The sequence below is a fragment of the Heptranchias perlo genome, chromosome X, assembly GCF_035084215.1.
Source record: "Heptranchias perlo isolate sHepPer1 chromosome X, sHepPer1.hap1, whole genome shotgun sequence".
Taxonomy (NCBI): domain Eukaryota; kingdom Metazoa; phylum Chordata; class Chondrichthyes; order Hexanchiformes; family Hexanchidae; genus Heptranchias; species Heptranchias perlo.
The window spans coordinates 22,196,047-22,212,666 of record NC_090370.1 but is presented as its reverse complement, the minus strand read 5'-3'; the positions used below and the strand labels follow the sequence as shown (position 1 = coordinate 22,212,666).

At 46.0% G+C, this 16,620-nt stretch overlaps 1 non-coding gene across 1 annotated transcript; it reads right to left on the bottom strand.

Moving 5' to 3' along the window:
* Positions 1–879: 879 nt before the first annotated feature.
* trnar-ucg (transfer RNA arginine (anticodon UCG)) lies at positions 880–969 on the bottom strand. Its single transcript is given in 2 exon segments — positions 880–915; positions 933–969. It is a non-coding gene; the product is annotated as a tRNA-Arg (tRNA).
* Positions 970–16,620: the final 15,651 nt, after the last annotated feature.

Here is a 16,620-nt window from a genome sequence, read left to right as displayed (position 1 = left end):
TTCCCTTCCTTATCCCCTGTCAGTACATCTTATATCTCGCTCTATTCATCCTGTTGTATTCCCACACTCTCTCCAGACTATCTGGTCTTATCCTATTGCATTTCTCATCTCTTCCCACAAAATGTTGGTGAGTAATGTCTGTGATGCACCAGGCCCTGACCTCCTCCTGTGGGTGACCTCCGACAAATACTGCACAAGAGTTTAATGTGTGTGTGTTTTGTATTAGGAAATGTGTATTAGCGCTAGTCTAGTTGGTGCATCTATTCTCACACAAACGGCAATGCAGCTTCAGAGCATTTAAATTTAAGAAAGTCTTACTTGATAAGACAAGTGTAAGGAATCTAACAACACCAGGTTATAGTCCAACAGTTTTATTTTCAAATAGAACTGTTGGACTATAACCTGGTGTTGTAAGATTCCTTACATTTGTCCACCCCAGTCCATCCCCGGCATCTCCACATCATGGTTTATAAGACAAGTTGTCCCTCTCCATTTCAACAAAATATAAACAATCCAGGGATACAGACTTAAAACACCGGTGTCGGATTGGTATTAATAGCTTTCAAGCCCATTTTGATTGTACAAAACTTATGGTGGGCCATAACAAAAGTTCAATACAATAACGACACGGATGGGATTCGGACCCATACCGACAGAGCACAATGGATTCGCCGAACATTTCTGAATCCAAACAGTAGAAATAAAGTCACTTTGACACTATGTCCTGCCCGTGCACCCAGATCTACAATTTTGAAAATGTGGAGTCAATTTCTGAAAGCAAAGTAATTTAGGGATTTCTGTTCCATCCGACTGTTCGAAACGGTCGGGTGCAAAACATTTCGGGCGCACGTCGGACAAATTTTCACCCAGCGAGTAAAACGACCGCGGCAGGACTCGAACCTGCAATCTTCTGATAACCACTTGAGTTAACACCGAAGTCAGACGCCTTATCCATTAGGCCACGCGACCGATGATGAATTGATTCACCAAATGATCCTAAACGCTGGGCAGAGATGGTTCATACACTGCTTGTCTCTTTCTCTTCCTTTCGCTTTGTTGACGTTGTTCATTTATTGTTTTCTCTCTTGCAGCAAGTTGGCTCCACTGTTTCCGACTGATCCGGAAACTGACAACTGAACTCCCGCTGGGTCCCGAGAAACCTACAATCAGAATAAACAATGTTCAAATCTTTGATCAAAACGTTCTGCCTTTAAAGCAATCGCTTTCGCACTCAGTCTGCAAAATAAAGAGACGGGAAATAAAACAAAGTCAAATCGGGAAACTGAAAATGTGCACGGAGAACAACACCGAGCGGAGAATGTGAACAGAATATACTATCCAAGCCTGTGGGGCCCAGTGGCCTCATCCTTTCCTGTAAAATACGAACAATCCCCAATTCCGCCGGGTGAGATTATTATTTTCTGGTTTTCTTTTTTTTTGGTAAATATAAACGCGGACGGGGTCCCGCACCACGGGGTAAAGCGCTCAGTGTTAATGTTAATATTGAGCACGGTATTCTATCCGTGTAATAATAAATTCGCGGGTTTCTTGCGATATATTCGACTGTGTCTTTAATCAGGGCAGGGAATATTTTTCTGGTTTAGTGATATTCATTTTTCAGGAAATTAGTGAACTCGTCTCGAAACATGAATTTTCCAGTTTCTGTTTCGCTAAATGGAGTTGAGGTGCAGATCAGCGATGAGCTGCTGTGACTCCGCCGCGCCGGTTTAACCGGAATTCGACGTTTCAGTGAAGTGAAGTGAACCGTCTCAATCCGGTTTATTTCTTTATTTCGAACATTGTTTATTTTGAGTGACAGATTTATCGAAAATTCATTGAGAGTTCAGTTGTCAGTTTTCTGATCAGTTGGAATCTGAAGAAGATAAAAATAAGGAAAGAAAAACATTACAAAGGTCCAAACTCGAACTGATACAATCACCTTGTCTTCACCTTTAATGGTAATTCGTTCTCCCTGCTACCCTGTTCAATATTTATCCCTCCAGTAACATCACTATAACACATTATCTGGTCATTGTCACATCGCTGTGTTTGGGATCTTGCTGTGTGCAAATTGGCTGCCTCGTTTCCTACATATCAGCAGTGACTGCACTTCAACGAGTGGTTTGTTGTCTGTAAAGCGCATTGGGACGTCCGAGTTGTGAAGAGGGCAATCGAAGTGGAATCGTTCTTCCTGTGGCCCCATGTGTCAGGTACCATATCCGAATCCTGTCGACTGGCACACACAGGAAACGTTGTGTGGGGGTAGGGGGGGAATTGGATAAGGGCCGTTTTTGGGCGCAGGTAGCGTGATGTGCTGTTACTCCGCGCCCAATGACCCTTGGGCACGCAGGACGCAAGATTCGGCTGGCCCGAAGACTCACCTGCATTCAGCGTTCCATTCCGGGCCTTGCACGTGGAAACTTTGCAATTCACACTTTCCACCGCCCGGGGGAGCTCAATCTCTTTAAGGGAGGATTTTTCTTCGAAATCGCTTGAAGGTCGCTGGTACCTGTTATTTGCTTAAAATAACAGTCTACTGTCTAAACGGAGTCTGAACAGAGATTAGACGTTGTTCACGTAAAACATAGATGCAGGTACATCCCTATGTTTGCAAACTGATGAGTTATGTTCAAACATTGAATAAAAGTTATACACTACCAAATCCCACATCCTCCGATCTGCACGCCAGGCCTCGCCAATCTGCCGATCTGAGTTGGTACCAGGCCTGGAGGGTGCATGCACCAAGGTTCTCTGCTGATGCTCAGAGTCGGTGGTGCAGGAGTTGAACAGAAGGAGGAGCATGATGTATCCGCAGGGGTGGGTGAGGGCAAGAGGCCCTCCAGACAGATATCCAAAAGGCAGTTGGAGGCAGCGGGGGACGAATTCAATGCCAGGCGCACATCATCATGAACATGGATGCAGTGCAGGAAGAAGTTCATTGCTTTGACATGAGTGGTCAAGCTGAGTGAGGGCAATTCTCAAGTGGCATCTCCGACCAACTGCACCATGCAATACACCCCCCATCCCCCAAATACCAACAAACTCTTTCCATCAGTACTCAACTCTTGTAACCAGACGCTTCCTCTCACTCTTACACATTACCACTGTTGCAAGCCGCCCACCCACAACTCATAGGTGACACACGCTGGCAGCTATTTAACCATGACAGGAACATCACCCAGACACACGTCCCGCTTTCTTGCAGGTGAAGGTGGCTCAAATCAGGAGGCTGCAAGTGGCAGTGACATTTAGATATGGACCTGTGATTTAACTCCATACACCCGGCTTAGCCCAATATCCCTTAATACCCTTGGTTCACAGAAATCTATCAATCTCAGATTTAACATTCACAAGTGAGCTACCGTCAACTACCATCTGCAGAAGTGCGTTTCAAACGTCTCCCACCCTTTGCGTTTCGAAGCCGAGGTTAAGTGAACGCAACACACCTGGAGAAAAGAAAAAGTCTCAAGATGTTTTGCAGATTGAAGCTAAATATGAATTTATCCCAATTCACGCGATGTCATGAATGCAGAAAATGTTCCTGCTTTTGGCGGCAATGAACTCCCGCTTCCCGTGTGGCAGGCAAGAATTCGACCACTAAAACACCAATAGCCGAACGGCAATTGGCTGCATGTATCCACTTGGAAACCTGTCTGAAAAAACATACAACCTTACAGGCCAAAAATGAGGGTGTTTAATGAGAGTATTAATAGCATGCGGCCTTAGCAGCGTAATCTGTCAGCACGCGGTATTACATAATAGTTTCATAGAGTCATAGAGTCATAGAGTTACACAGCACGGATAGAGGCCCTTCGGCCCATCGTGTCCGCGCCGGCCATCAAGCCCAGTCTAATCTAATCCCATATTCCAGCATTTGGTCCGTAGCTTTTTATGCTATGGCATTTCAAGTGCTCATCCAAATGCTTCTTGAATGTTGTGAGGGTTCCTGCCTCCACAACCCTCTCAGGCAGTGAGTTCCAGACTCCAACCACCCTCTGGGTGAAAAAGTTCTTTCTCAAATCCCCTCTAAACCTCCCGCCATATCCATATCAGGCTCGAGGAATGCCGAAGTGTTGAGTTCGATCCTCCCCGGGAGCGTTTTAACCTTTTGCTTCTGAACATTTCCACCGGAGTTCAAGGTACAGCTGGTCTGTTCCATTAAGCTTCTCCTTCTTACTGTTCTCATGTGGGCACTTTGGGTCCTCTGGCCGGCCGTATTGAAATAGCAGGTGTGAGTTTAGTTGTTAATAGGCCGGAGAGAGAGGCGATTTGCGACAGCATGAAATGGCAAAGGAGGCGGCCCGAGATCTTTAAATCTGAAGTACCGAACAGGCAAAGCTTCTTTTCATGAAACAGGCATTCTTCTGTTTGAAATGTCGTGTAAAGAATATGGGGATCGGGCGGGAGAATAGAGTTGAGGTCGAAGATCAGCCATGATCTTATTGAATGGCGGAGCAGGCTCGAGGGGCCGTGAGGCCGACTCCTGCTCCTATTTCTTCTGTTCTGATGTTACAGCTGACCTGCTCCTGGTGGCTTCGCTGTTTGTTTTGCAATATCCCGCCCCACCTATCCGCTTGATCCAGTTTGTTGCTCACACTTTCACATTCAACTCGTTTCCAGTCCCTGGTCATGTGATAAAAATAGCGGAGTGCAGAAGGTTCATCGCCCGCAGGAAGACCAGCGGTGGAAGGAATGAAAGCAGCGATTTTGCTTCGCCACCAATGAGGAAACGCTCACTTTTCCTTTATTTTTCGTTGTTCTCTCTCAGACCAAACTTTGGGGAAAGTGAAGCGAACTTAAGTGACTGTAAAATCACCAGGGGTTCTGGCTGCACAAGATGAAATTGGAAACATCGGCATATGAGAGGCTGAAATGGTTCACATTGTTCCCGAGTTTCGGTAAGAGGCGGCACGGATTGATTTGAAGCGCTGAATGTCTCTGCATTCTACCGCCCACGTCGATGATGCTGGAAGTGTCTCCAAGGAGTGGGTGGGATGAAAAAGAGCGGAGCTGCAGGCGGGAGCGGACCTGGGAGAGAGCGCAGGACTCGGAGACTGCTCAAGGCCCAGGCTCGAAGGCCGACCCGCACTCCGAGCGGCACAGAGGCAATCGGTGAAAAAAACAAGTCACAGGACAGCAGGTCGGTGATTGGCTGGTGAGTCTTCGTTTTTTTCTCTGAGTTAGGGAATTAGGTAAAATTGAATTAAAAGCTTGAAGTGTAAAACTCCTGGAAGCTCATTAAAATTAAAGCTTAAACTACTTAACTAGAGTAATATAACCAAAAATAACCGTAATTTGTTTTTGCTATATTTAAGTTAATCAAACAAATTAAGGCATGGCAGGGCAGCTCAATCCTGTCGAATGCACGACCTGTGCCATGTGGGAACTCCAGGACTCTTCCCGTGTCCTGCACAAGCACATGTGCAGGAAGTGTCGTCAGCTGGTGGAGCTCGAGGTCCGGGTTCGTGCAGAATTCCCCTGAGGGCATCTCAATCTTCAGCCAGTATTCAGATCTGGGTAATGGTGGGGGAAAGGGTTCCTCTGGGGAGTGCAGACAGAGCCAAGTCCAAAGCATCATGGGTGGCTCAGCTGTAAAGCGGGGGGGGGGGGGGGGGGGGAGAAAGGTCAAGAGAACAATAGTGATCGGCGATTCGATAGTTAGGGGAGCAGACAGGCGTTTCTGCGGCCGCAAACGTGATTCCAGGATGGTATGTTACCTCCCTGGTGCCAGGGTCATGGATGTCACTGAGCGGCTGCAGGACATTCTGAAGGGGGAGCGTGAACAGCCAGAGGTCGTGGTCCATATCGGTACCAACGACACAGTTAAAAAGAGGGATGAGGTCCTGCAAGCAGAATATAAGGAGTAAGGAAATGAGTAAAAAAGCAGGACCTCAATGGTAGTAATCTCAGGAATACCCCCAGTGCCACGTGTTAGTGATTATAGGAATGGGAGAATAGATCAGGTGAATGCGTGTCTGGAGGGTTGGTGCAGGAGAGAGGGATTTAGATTCCTGAGGAATTTGGACCGATTCTGGGAAAGGTGGGAACTGTACAAGCCGGACGGGTTGCACCTCAACAGATCCGGGACTAACAGCCTTGCAGGGGAAGTTGCTACTGCTGTTGGCGTGGAGTGGCAGGGGGATGGGAACCTGAGCGGGGAGTCAGAAGAGAGTAAAGTTGAGAGAAGCAAGAGACGGGAGGACCCAGGGTAAATTTACATTAAAAATAGTACAAATACTTGTTCAAGAACAAGTGGAAGAGAAAAGCGTGGAGCAGCAGAAAGAAAGTGTACTTTCGACACTACAGATAAAGTGAAAACTAGAAGGTGCAAAGCGATTAACCAAGCATCAAAGCTGAAGGTCTGGCGAGGGTGTGGGCCCATCTAAGAGTTTTACATACGAACGCACGGAGTATAAGGAATAAATTAAATGAACGACAGGCACAAATTCAAATTGGAGGGTATGACATGACCGCTATTACTGAGACATGTCTGCAGGATGGTCAGGATTGGGAACTAAATGTGCCAGGTGATCAGGTCGACAGGAGGGATAGGGAAAATGGAGGAGGTGGAGGAGTAAGCCATCGTGATTAGAGATGAAATCACTTCAATGATCATGGAGGGTATAACGAGGGGTAGGCAGGCAAAAGAGACCTTATGGGTTTAATAGAGAAATAGGCAAGGACCTAAGACTACAGTGGGAGTTATGTATGGGACCCCTGGCAGCAGCTCTGAAGTGCTAGATTGTATAAATGCAGAGATTAGACAAGCGTTTAACAAAGGCATAGTGGTCGTAATGGTGGATTTTAACCTTCACATAGATTGGGAAAAGCAGACCAGCAACTGTCAGAAAGGTAGTGAATTTACTGAGTGTGTCCGGGATAGTTTTCTGCAGCAGTATGTCCTTGAGGCAACAAGGGGGCAAGCCAAACGAGATTTTCTAATGAGTAATGAACCAGATTTAGTTAACAGCTTGACTGTACGTGAACATCTATCCAAAAGCATTCATAACATGATCGAGTTCAATGTAATATTTGAAAGGGAAAAAAGTGAATCACCTGATAAGATTCTAGACTTGGGTGAGGCCGACTTCAATGTGATGAGACAGAGACTGTCCACAGTAAACTGGGCAAATCTGTTAATGTGTAAAACGACTGATGATCAGTGGGAAATGTTTAAAGAAACATTTAACGTGATACAGAATCAGTTAATACCCCTGAGGGGCAACAACTCTACTTGCCAAAACAAACCAGCCATGGACAACTGAAGAGATAAGGGACAGTATAAGACATTATGAAAGGGCATACAAAAAGGCAAAAAATGGCACAGATCCTGGCGAATGGGAAAGATACAAAGATCAACAAATGGTCACAAAACAGATAGTTAGAGCTACAAAAAGAGAGTATGAAAAGAAACTTGCAATGGATATCATAACTAATACGAAAAACTTTTGTAGTTATATTAGGTAAAAGAGGATAGTCAGGAGCAGTGCTGGCCCCTTGAAAACTGAAAGTGGGGATGTGATCTTTGACAACGGAAAAATGCGGACGTGTTGAATAATTACTTTGCGTCGGTATTTACAGTAGAAAAAGAGGATAGCATCCTGGAAATCCCAAGAAAATTAATATTGAATCGGGGACAGGGACTCAATAAAATTAATATAAGTAAAATAACAGTAATGAAGAAAATAACAACACTAAAGAGTGACAAATCCCCAGGACCAGCTGGTTTCCATCCCGGGGTTTTAAAGGAAGGAGGTGAACACATTGCAGATGCCCGAACTATAATCTTTCAAAGTTCCCTAGATTGAGGAACTGTCCCTCTAGATTGGAAAATTGCACATGTCACTGCGCTTTTTAAGAAAGGAGAGAGAGGGAAACCAGGGAATAGTCGACCAGTTAGCCTAACATCTGTTGTGAGGAAAATGCTGGATTCTATACTTAAGGATAGAGTGACTGAACACCTCGAGAATTTTCAGTTAATCGGAGAGCCAGCATGGATTTGAGAAATGTCGGTCGTGTCTGACAAAGCTGACTGCATTTTTTGAAGAGGTGACCAAATTAGTGGAGAGGGTAATGCCAATGGATGTTATTTATATGGACTTCCAGAAGGCATTTGATAAAGTCCCACATAAGAAACTGTTAGCTTCGATAGAAGCCCGTGGAATCGAGGGAAAAATACGGACTTGGTTCGGAAGTTGGCTGAGCGAAAGGCGACAGAGAGTCGGGATAATGGGGAGGTACTCACATTGGCAGGATGTGACTTGTGGAGTCCCGCAGGGATCTGTCTTGGGGCTTCAATTATTCACAATATTTATTAATGACTTAGATGAAGGCATGGAAAGTCTCATATCGAAGTTTGCCGATGTCACAAAGATTGGTGGCATTGTAAGCAGTTTAGATGAAAACATAACATTACAAAGGGATATTGATAGATTAAATGAATGGACAAAGCTGGGGCAAATGGAATTCAATATAGGCAAATGTGAGGTCATCCACTTTGGATCAAAAAAGAAAAGAACAGGGTACTTTCTAAATCGTAAAACGTTAAAAACAGTGGATGTCCACAGGGACTTCGGGGTTCAGGTCCACAGATCATTGAAGTGTCATGATCAGGTGCAGAAAATTATCAAGAAGGGTAATGGAATGCTGACCTTTATATCTGGAGGACTAGAGTACAAGGGGACAGAAGTTATGTTGCAGCTATACAAAACCGTGGTTAGACCGCACCTGGAGTACTGTGAGCAGTTCTGGGCACCGCACCTTCGGAAGGACATATTGGAAATGGAGGGAGTGCAGCGTCGGTTCACGAGAATGATACCCGGACTTCAAGGGTTAAGTCACGAGGACAGATTACACAAATTGGGGTTGTATTCTCTCGAGTTTCGAACGTTGAGGCGTGATCTGATCGAAGTTTATAAGATATTAAGGGGAACAGATAGGGTGGATAGAGAGAAACTATTTCCGCTGGTTGGGGATTCTCGGAGTCGGGGGCACAGTATAAAAAATAGAGCCAGACCTTTGAGGAATGAGATTTGAAATCATTTCTAAACACAAAGGGTGGTAGACGTTTGGAACTCTCTTCTGCAAAAGTCTATTGATGCTAGCTCAATTGCGAAATTTAAATCTGAAAGAGATAGCTTTTTTGTAACCAAAGATATTAAGGGATGTGGGCCAAAGGCAGGTGTATGGAGTTCGATCACAGATCAGCCATGATCTTATCAAATGGCGGAGCAAGCTCGAGGGGCTGAATGGCCTACTCCTGTTCCAATATTCCAGTGTTCCTAATTTATTCGAGCAAAAAAATCAGATCAGCCCAACTAAACTCACTGTTAACCATCCAATTGACAAGCTGCAGATAACTGCACCAATCCAAACATTTCCAGGGAACGATGGAAGAGACTCACTTTGAAGCAGTTTAGACACAAAGCAATCTCTGTACATTCAAGGGACAGGTGGTGTAAACGATCAATCAGTGGTCTTTCCAACTGATATTCCACTCTCCAAATGTTTCTGGTAAAAATCGTGATCAGAGAAGAACAAAGCCCTTTTCTGAGAATGCTCAACAAAGGTCAACATATTGACAAAACATCGCAGGGATCGACTCTCCAACAGTTATTATTCCGCTGGAAAGGCAGAACTTGTCCCACACAGGAGCAGGAAAAGGTCTCCCGACCTGTCACAGGATCAACAACTGAAAGCGGAATAATTCCACCCGTTACTCAGTGACACCGGGCAACACATTAACCTTCCGAATTTTCCGAAACGACACTTCAAACAGAAGAATGTCTGTTTCACGAAAAGAAGAATTGTGTTCGGTTCATTAAATTTAAAGATCTCGTGCCGCCTCCGTTGCCATTCATTCTGACGCCAATCGCCCATTCACAAATAAACTCACACCTGCGATTGTAATCCGGCCAGAGAACCCTCAGTGCCCACAGGAGAACACGAAGAAGGAGATGCTTATTGGAACACACCTGCTGCATTTTTAACTCGGGTGGAAATGTTCAGAAGCAAAAGGTAAAACTGCTCCAGGTGAGGCTCAAACTCACAACCTCGGCATTGCTCGAGCCTAATACTGTTACATAAATACTGCACGCGAACCGATTACGCTACTGGAGCCGCGTAAGGATAACATTTGTAGCAAACAGCCTCATTTGCGGCGGGTGAGACTCTCTGTTCTTCCAGTCTGTTTCCAAGTGAACACATGCAGCAAACTGCCATTCGGCCATTGGAGTTTTATTGGTCGAATTCTCGCCTGCCTCACAGGAAGCTGGGGTTTGATTCCCGCCCAATGCAGGAACATTTTCATTCGGTATTCATGACATCGCGTGAATTGGGATAAATTCATATTCAGCTTCAATCTGAACATTTTCTTTTTTCTCCACGTGTGTTGCGTTGACGAAAACTCGTCATTCTGTCCTCGAGAGCTGAACCATGTTCTGGAATTCAGTCAATCCTGCCTTCTGCATCGCTGAAACGATGTGAGAAGCAAATGAGTGAATTTTCAACAAAAGTGGCGCCAAAACACCGCTCGATTGGGATTTGAACCCGAGACCTGTCGCATAAATGATCAGCAAAACCGCCCGCAGCGAGGATTCTTCCCCACGACATCCCAGCCGCCACGAATAGGGCCGTGCGACCACTGTACAAATCGCAACCACCACAGCCGACCAGCCAGCCTTTCAGATCCCTTCTGTTCATCCAATCTCGTTTTCTATTTCGATGTTCAGCAATGTCAAGTTGAGCACTAACTATTTCAAGTCACCAATATTAGGCTCTCTTTACCACATTCGTTTCGAATGAACGACTTGTATTATCAAGTAAAACTTTGCAGAATTTACTGCTCTAAAGCGACATTGTCCTCTGTCTCGGCATCAGCAGGTTATACACTGAACCATAAGTATAATAAAATTGCTAATTTTTCACTGTGAGGGAGAAGAGAGATAAATGTGGAGACATTAGCTTCGAATTCATCATCTGGGATGCACTTTTGCTTTTCCTACCGTCTCAGTCTTTCTTTCTTTACCCTTCCCTGTTGGTTTTGCAGATTCGATCAGCCTTGGCCGTTCAAGCAAGCCTGAAAAGTCCATCAGGGGAAAATACAAAGAATTCAAGAGACTGACACAGGGAGAGATAGAGAGATTACAGACAGGAAAAAAGAGTGTAAATGTCAACTTTTGCGAATCAGCAGAATTTAAGATGGAGCTGGGAACAATTCCTTCATGTATTTTGAAATCTTACAAGAGACCATCGGGCTTTCAATTCAAAGTGTCCATGTTGCGGAGTATCTCTCCTTGAGTTGGAAAACTGATCATTTCGTTTCAACTCAAACAGCTGCGATGCAAGGAGAATGCGAAAATCCCGAGGAAAACCCCATTAGATTACAAGTCCGACGGCTTAACCATTCAACCATTGCTGCACGAGTGTACATAAGAATGCGTACGGTTATCACAGGCGATCTGGCAGACTTTAAATTCTTTCAGACAGGTTTCCAAAGCGACAAATGTAACGTGTTGCCGTTCAGGCATTGGTGTTTAAGCAGGAGAAATCTCGCTTCTTTTGCAAGTCAGTTGGATTCGATTCCCGGCCATTACAGAAACTTTTTGCATTGTGCACCCATGAGATTGCCTGAATTGGGATCAATTAATATTCAGATTCAGTCCACACACCATCCTGAGACATTTTCTGTTCTGCCCGTGTGTTGTGTCGACAAATCCTTTACATTCTGTCCTTTGGTTCTCAAACATGCTCTGACTATGAATCAATTCTGCCATCGTCAACGCTGAAACGATGTGAGAAACCAATTGGTGATTTTTGACTAAAATAGTGACACAGAGGGAGATCGCCTGGCATTTGAACCTGATGCTCGTCTGTCATTGGAGACTCTCCCATTTCAATCTCCATCTCCGGGCTGAGTCTGAATAAATCCGTCAGCTTGTGATTCTTTGCGAGAGAGCGGGAGATGTTGAGAAATGAGCTGAAGATTTCCCTCGATTTATTAATAGTGCACATTCTCACATACATTAGATAATGGACTTTCACATAGACTTTCAACCCTTTTTATTTGTTGATCACACGCTGCTTGAGGGAGGAGCGCATTGGTACATCCGGGTTTGTTGGAAAGACTGTGCTTGTGCGGGGAGCAAAGGGCCCAATTGCCGAGGGGGCCTGTTCGGTCCCGAGTCCATCACAGCCTCAGACTGACGAAGGGAAGGGGAGGTTAGTAAAAAAATGGGCGAAGAAGCAGTTACTGAGCAGATTTTGAAGGTAGGAGGTTCAGTGAGCAAGGTTACTTTTCCCAGTTCTGCCACTTCCTTGGCGATTTACGAACGGTTTGTTTATTTAATGTTTAAATCAGTAGAGCCGAAAGTAAACATATCTCTTCTCTCCGCTTATATTGAATGTCCCGCCGTGTGTTTTTGTATTTTATATTTTTGTTTACAGCTCAGTTTTACGATAAACCGATGGACGTCAAAACCTGCCGTGGGTGGAGGACGGGTTGACTTTCGGGAAGGGGCAAATCTCACTGGGAAGGAAAAAGCGACCTCCAGCCGAATGCACAGAAATAACTCCGTGAGTGAATAAAAATGACAATGTTCTAAGTGCAATTTAAACCCCCATCTACAGAAGAAATCGTGAATTGAACATTGCGCTTTCGATCGATCGACCTCCAGAACCAATACAGGAGACAGCCTTCCTGACTGAAGTCTGTGTGTGGGAGTGAGTCCTGAATCGGACCCCTTCAGTGTGAAGAGACCCGGCAGGCGGCTGGCAGACACGGCTCCGAATGGGACTCGCTTCACTCCGGCATCAGCGGCTGGTTTCGAAACCGCTCTGGCTGCTGTAGCTACTCGTCCTTACATACTCTGGGTGCTCCGTGGAGGTCAGTCCTGATTTCTCTCTTCTGGATCCGGCTCCAACTCTTTACTGTTGACGGAAGCGCGTCTGGTACCAAGTGAGACAGAACCGTGTGCAAATCACGACCCGAGTACATCGACTCTGGAACTGGGGATTGGTTTTATATTGGGTTATTGTTTAAGGTATGGGCTGTTCAAAGTTTGTGTCACAGTAATTATCATAATTATTTCCAGCTCCTCCTGCTCACTGGTGCTCGGTGCTTCACCCTGTGATTTACCCTCAGTCTCACCATACACATCCTCTCGAGAGGGTGCATCTGGGCTGCTGATGGAAACGGTGAATCGGGTGCAGCAACAGACAGTTCGGAGTTACCAAGCTTACTGACGTATCATGAATTCTTTAAGTGGTGGGAGACTTTACAATTAACAACAACCAACAATTATATAGCGCCTTTAACATAATAAAATTATGTCCCAAGGCGCTTCACAGGTGCGGAACCAGATAAAATTTGACACAGATCCACAAAAGGAGATATTTGGACAGGTGAACTAAAATTTATTGAAAAAAGGTCGGTTGCAAGGAGTGTCATAAAGGAGGAGAGAGAGGCGGAGGGGTTTAAGTCGGCTATTCCAGAGTTTGAGCCCAGGCAGCTGAAGGCAAGACCGCCAATTGTGGAGCGATTAATATCAGGGGTTCACAGGAGGCCATAATTTGAGGAGCGCAGTGATCTCGGAGGGTTGTAGGACTGTGGGAGTTGACAGCGATAGGGAGAGGCGAGGCCTCGGAGGGACCTGAACACAAGGATGAGAATTTTAAAATCGAACATTGGCGGACCGGGAACCAATGTCGGTGAGCGAGCACGGGGGTGATGGACAGTTTCAAAGCGAAGCAACGTGTGCAGTATTAGAGGGACAGTGCGACTCGGGAAAATTGGCCTGGGGCAGTGAGAACATCTCTTGAGCATTGAGATATTCAGCAGCTGAAAGAGGCAGGGAGATGAGATCTGTGTGTCTAATTATTCTGGCATCTGCAAAATCCATCGATTCACAATGACCAATATCTTTCTTCCCCTCTCCCTGCTTTCCTGGTAAGGTTTTATTTTCAGTCGCTGTATTTGCTTCGAACATCGAATTCCCCGGCATCTGGAGGAGCAGAGGAAGCTGGAGGAAAATAACAGACAGAAGCGGAAGGAGGTGGCAGGTGAAACTGGCAGAAAATGTGAGTGTCACTTGCTTCAAATGAGGCATGAGAGGCCGGCGTTACCTTGCACCTTTCCAAGGAGATGCGTTGATCAGGGAGGTGCATTTTGAAAATGGGATCAGTTACAGCCGCGGCAACAAAGACATCAGTTTTACTCTGTTCCCCAGCTCCCGGAGTAAGTGAGGCCTCGACAAGCAGTAACATTGAGGCCGCCTGTCCGGTCCCGCTCTCTCCAATCACCCGCTGCCGGCGGAAAGCAGTGAACGCAGCCTCTGACATCGCATTACTGCCCCTCCATGGGAAACATGCAACCGCGGCCCGGTCAAAGCTCCACATACACCGAGCACATGGGCAGGAAATACCTGGAAGATTGTATCCCAGTCGCTCAGCCCTCCAGAAGCATTTAACGAAGTCCAGAATGAGTGAAAATTTCTTTGGGTTTTAATCTGGAAATGAGAGAATGTGTCCCCTGCACCCAGGAGTCGGGAGTCGATTTGCTCCTTCCAGAAAACCAACCCGACCTGTATCCGAATCCTAACAATCAGACCACCAGGGAACTTGTGCAATTTTCCTTCAAGCAAGCCGACCAACGCTGCTTTACCGACTTGTCCCTTTGAAATTGACGTCACTTTCGCCCCAGACAAGCTGCTCGGACAAAATGACATTTATTGTAAGAACACGAAAGACTTGTACAGAGAATGAAATCACAAAGTGCGGGTAGGTATGAACATGAAATGGACAGTGAGGGGAAATACTATCACAACCTGCTGGTGTAACTGTTTCCATTTCCAAAATACACCTCCCTGATCAACGCATCTCCTCTGAAAGGTGCAAGGTAACGCCGGCCTCTCATGCCTCATTTGAAGCAAGTGACACTCACATCTTCTGCCAGTTTCACCTGCCACCTCCTTCTGCTTCTGTCTGTTATTTTCCTCCAGCTTCCTCTGCTTCTCCAGATGCCGGGGAATTAGATGTTCGAAGCAAATACAGCGACTGAAAATAAAACGCTTAACTGGAAAGCAGGGACAGGGGGGAGAAAGATGTTGGTCATTGAGAAACGATGGATTTTGCAGATGCCAGAATAAATAGACACACAGATCTCATCTCCCTGCCTCTTTTGCTGCTGAATATCTTAATGCTCAAGAGATGTTCTCACTGCCCCAGGCCAATTATCCCGAGTCACACTGTCCCTCCAATCGTGCACACGTTGCTTCGCTTTGAAACTGTCCATCACCCCCGTGCTCGCTCACCGACATTGGTTCCCAGTTCGCCAATGCCTCGATGTTAAAATCCTCATTCTTGCGTTCAGACCCTTCCGTGGCCTCGCCTCTCCCTATTGATGAAACCACTCACAGTCCCACAAACCTCCGAGATCACTGCGTTCCTCAAATTATGGCCTCCTGTGAACCCCTGATTTTAATCGCTCCGACATTGGCGGTCTTGCCTTCAGCTGCCTGGGCCCAAACTCCGGAATACCCGATTTAAACCCCTCCGCCTCTCTCTCCTCCTTTATGACGCTCATTACAACCGACCTTTTTTCACTAAGTTTTAGTTCACGTTTCCGAATTGCTCCTTTTGTGGATCTCTGTCAAATGTTATCTGATTACGCTCCTGTGAAGCGCCTTGGGACATTTTATTATGTTAAATGCGCTATATAAATGTAAGTTGTTGTTAATTGTGAGGTCTCCCATCATTTAAAGAAGTAAGGATATGACAGTGAGCTTGGTAACTCCGAAGCGTCTATTGCTGCACCCGATTCACCGTTTCCATCAGCAGCCCAGATGCACCCTCTCGAGAGGATGTGTCTGGTGAGACTGAGGGTAAATCACAGGGTGAAGCACCGAGCACCAGTGAGCAGGAGGAGCTGGAAATAATTATGATAATTACTATGACACAAACTTTGAACAGCCCATACCTTAAACAATAACCCAATATAAAACCAATCGCCAGTCCCCGAGTCGATGTACTCGGGTCGTGATTTGCACACGGTTCTGACTCACTTGGTACCAGACGCGCTCCCGTCAACAGTAAAGAGTTGGAGCCGGATCCAGAAGAGAGAAATCAGGACTGACCTCCACAGAGCACCCAGAGTTTGGGAGGCCGAGTAACAGCAGCAGCCAGAACGTTTCTAAACCAGCCGCTGATGCCGGAGTGAAGCGAGTCCCATTCCGAGCCGTTTCTGCCAGCCGCCTGCCGGGCCTCGTCGCACGGAAGGGGATCGATACACGACTAACTCCCACACACAGGTTTCAGTCAGGAAGGCTGTCTCCAGTATTGGCTCAGGTGGTCGAGCGATCTAAAGCGCAGTGTTTATTTCACGGTTTCTTCTGTAGATGGGGGTTTAAATTGCACTTAGAACATTGTCATTTTTGTTCGGAGTTATTTCTGTGCATTCGGCTGGAGGTCCTTTTACCTGCCCAGTGAGATTTGCCCCTTCAAGAAAATCAACCCGCCCTCCATCCACGGCAGGTTTTGACGTCCATCGGTTTATGGTAAACCCGAGCTTTAAACTAAAACATACAATACAAAAACACACGGCGGGTCATTCAATATAAGCGGAGA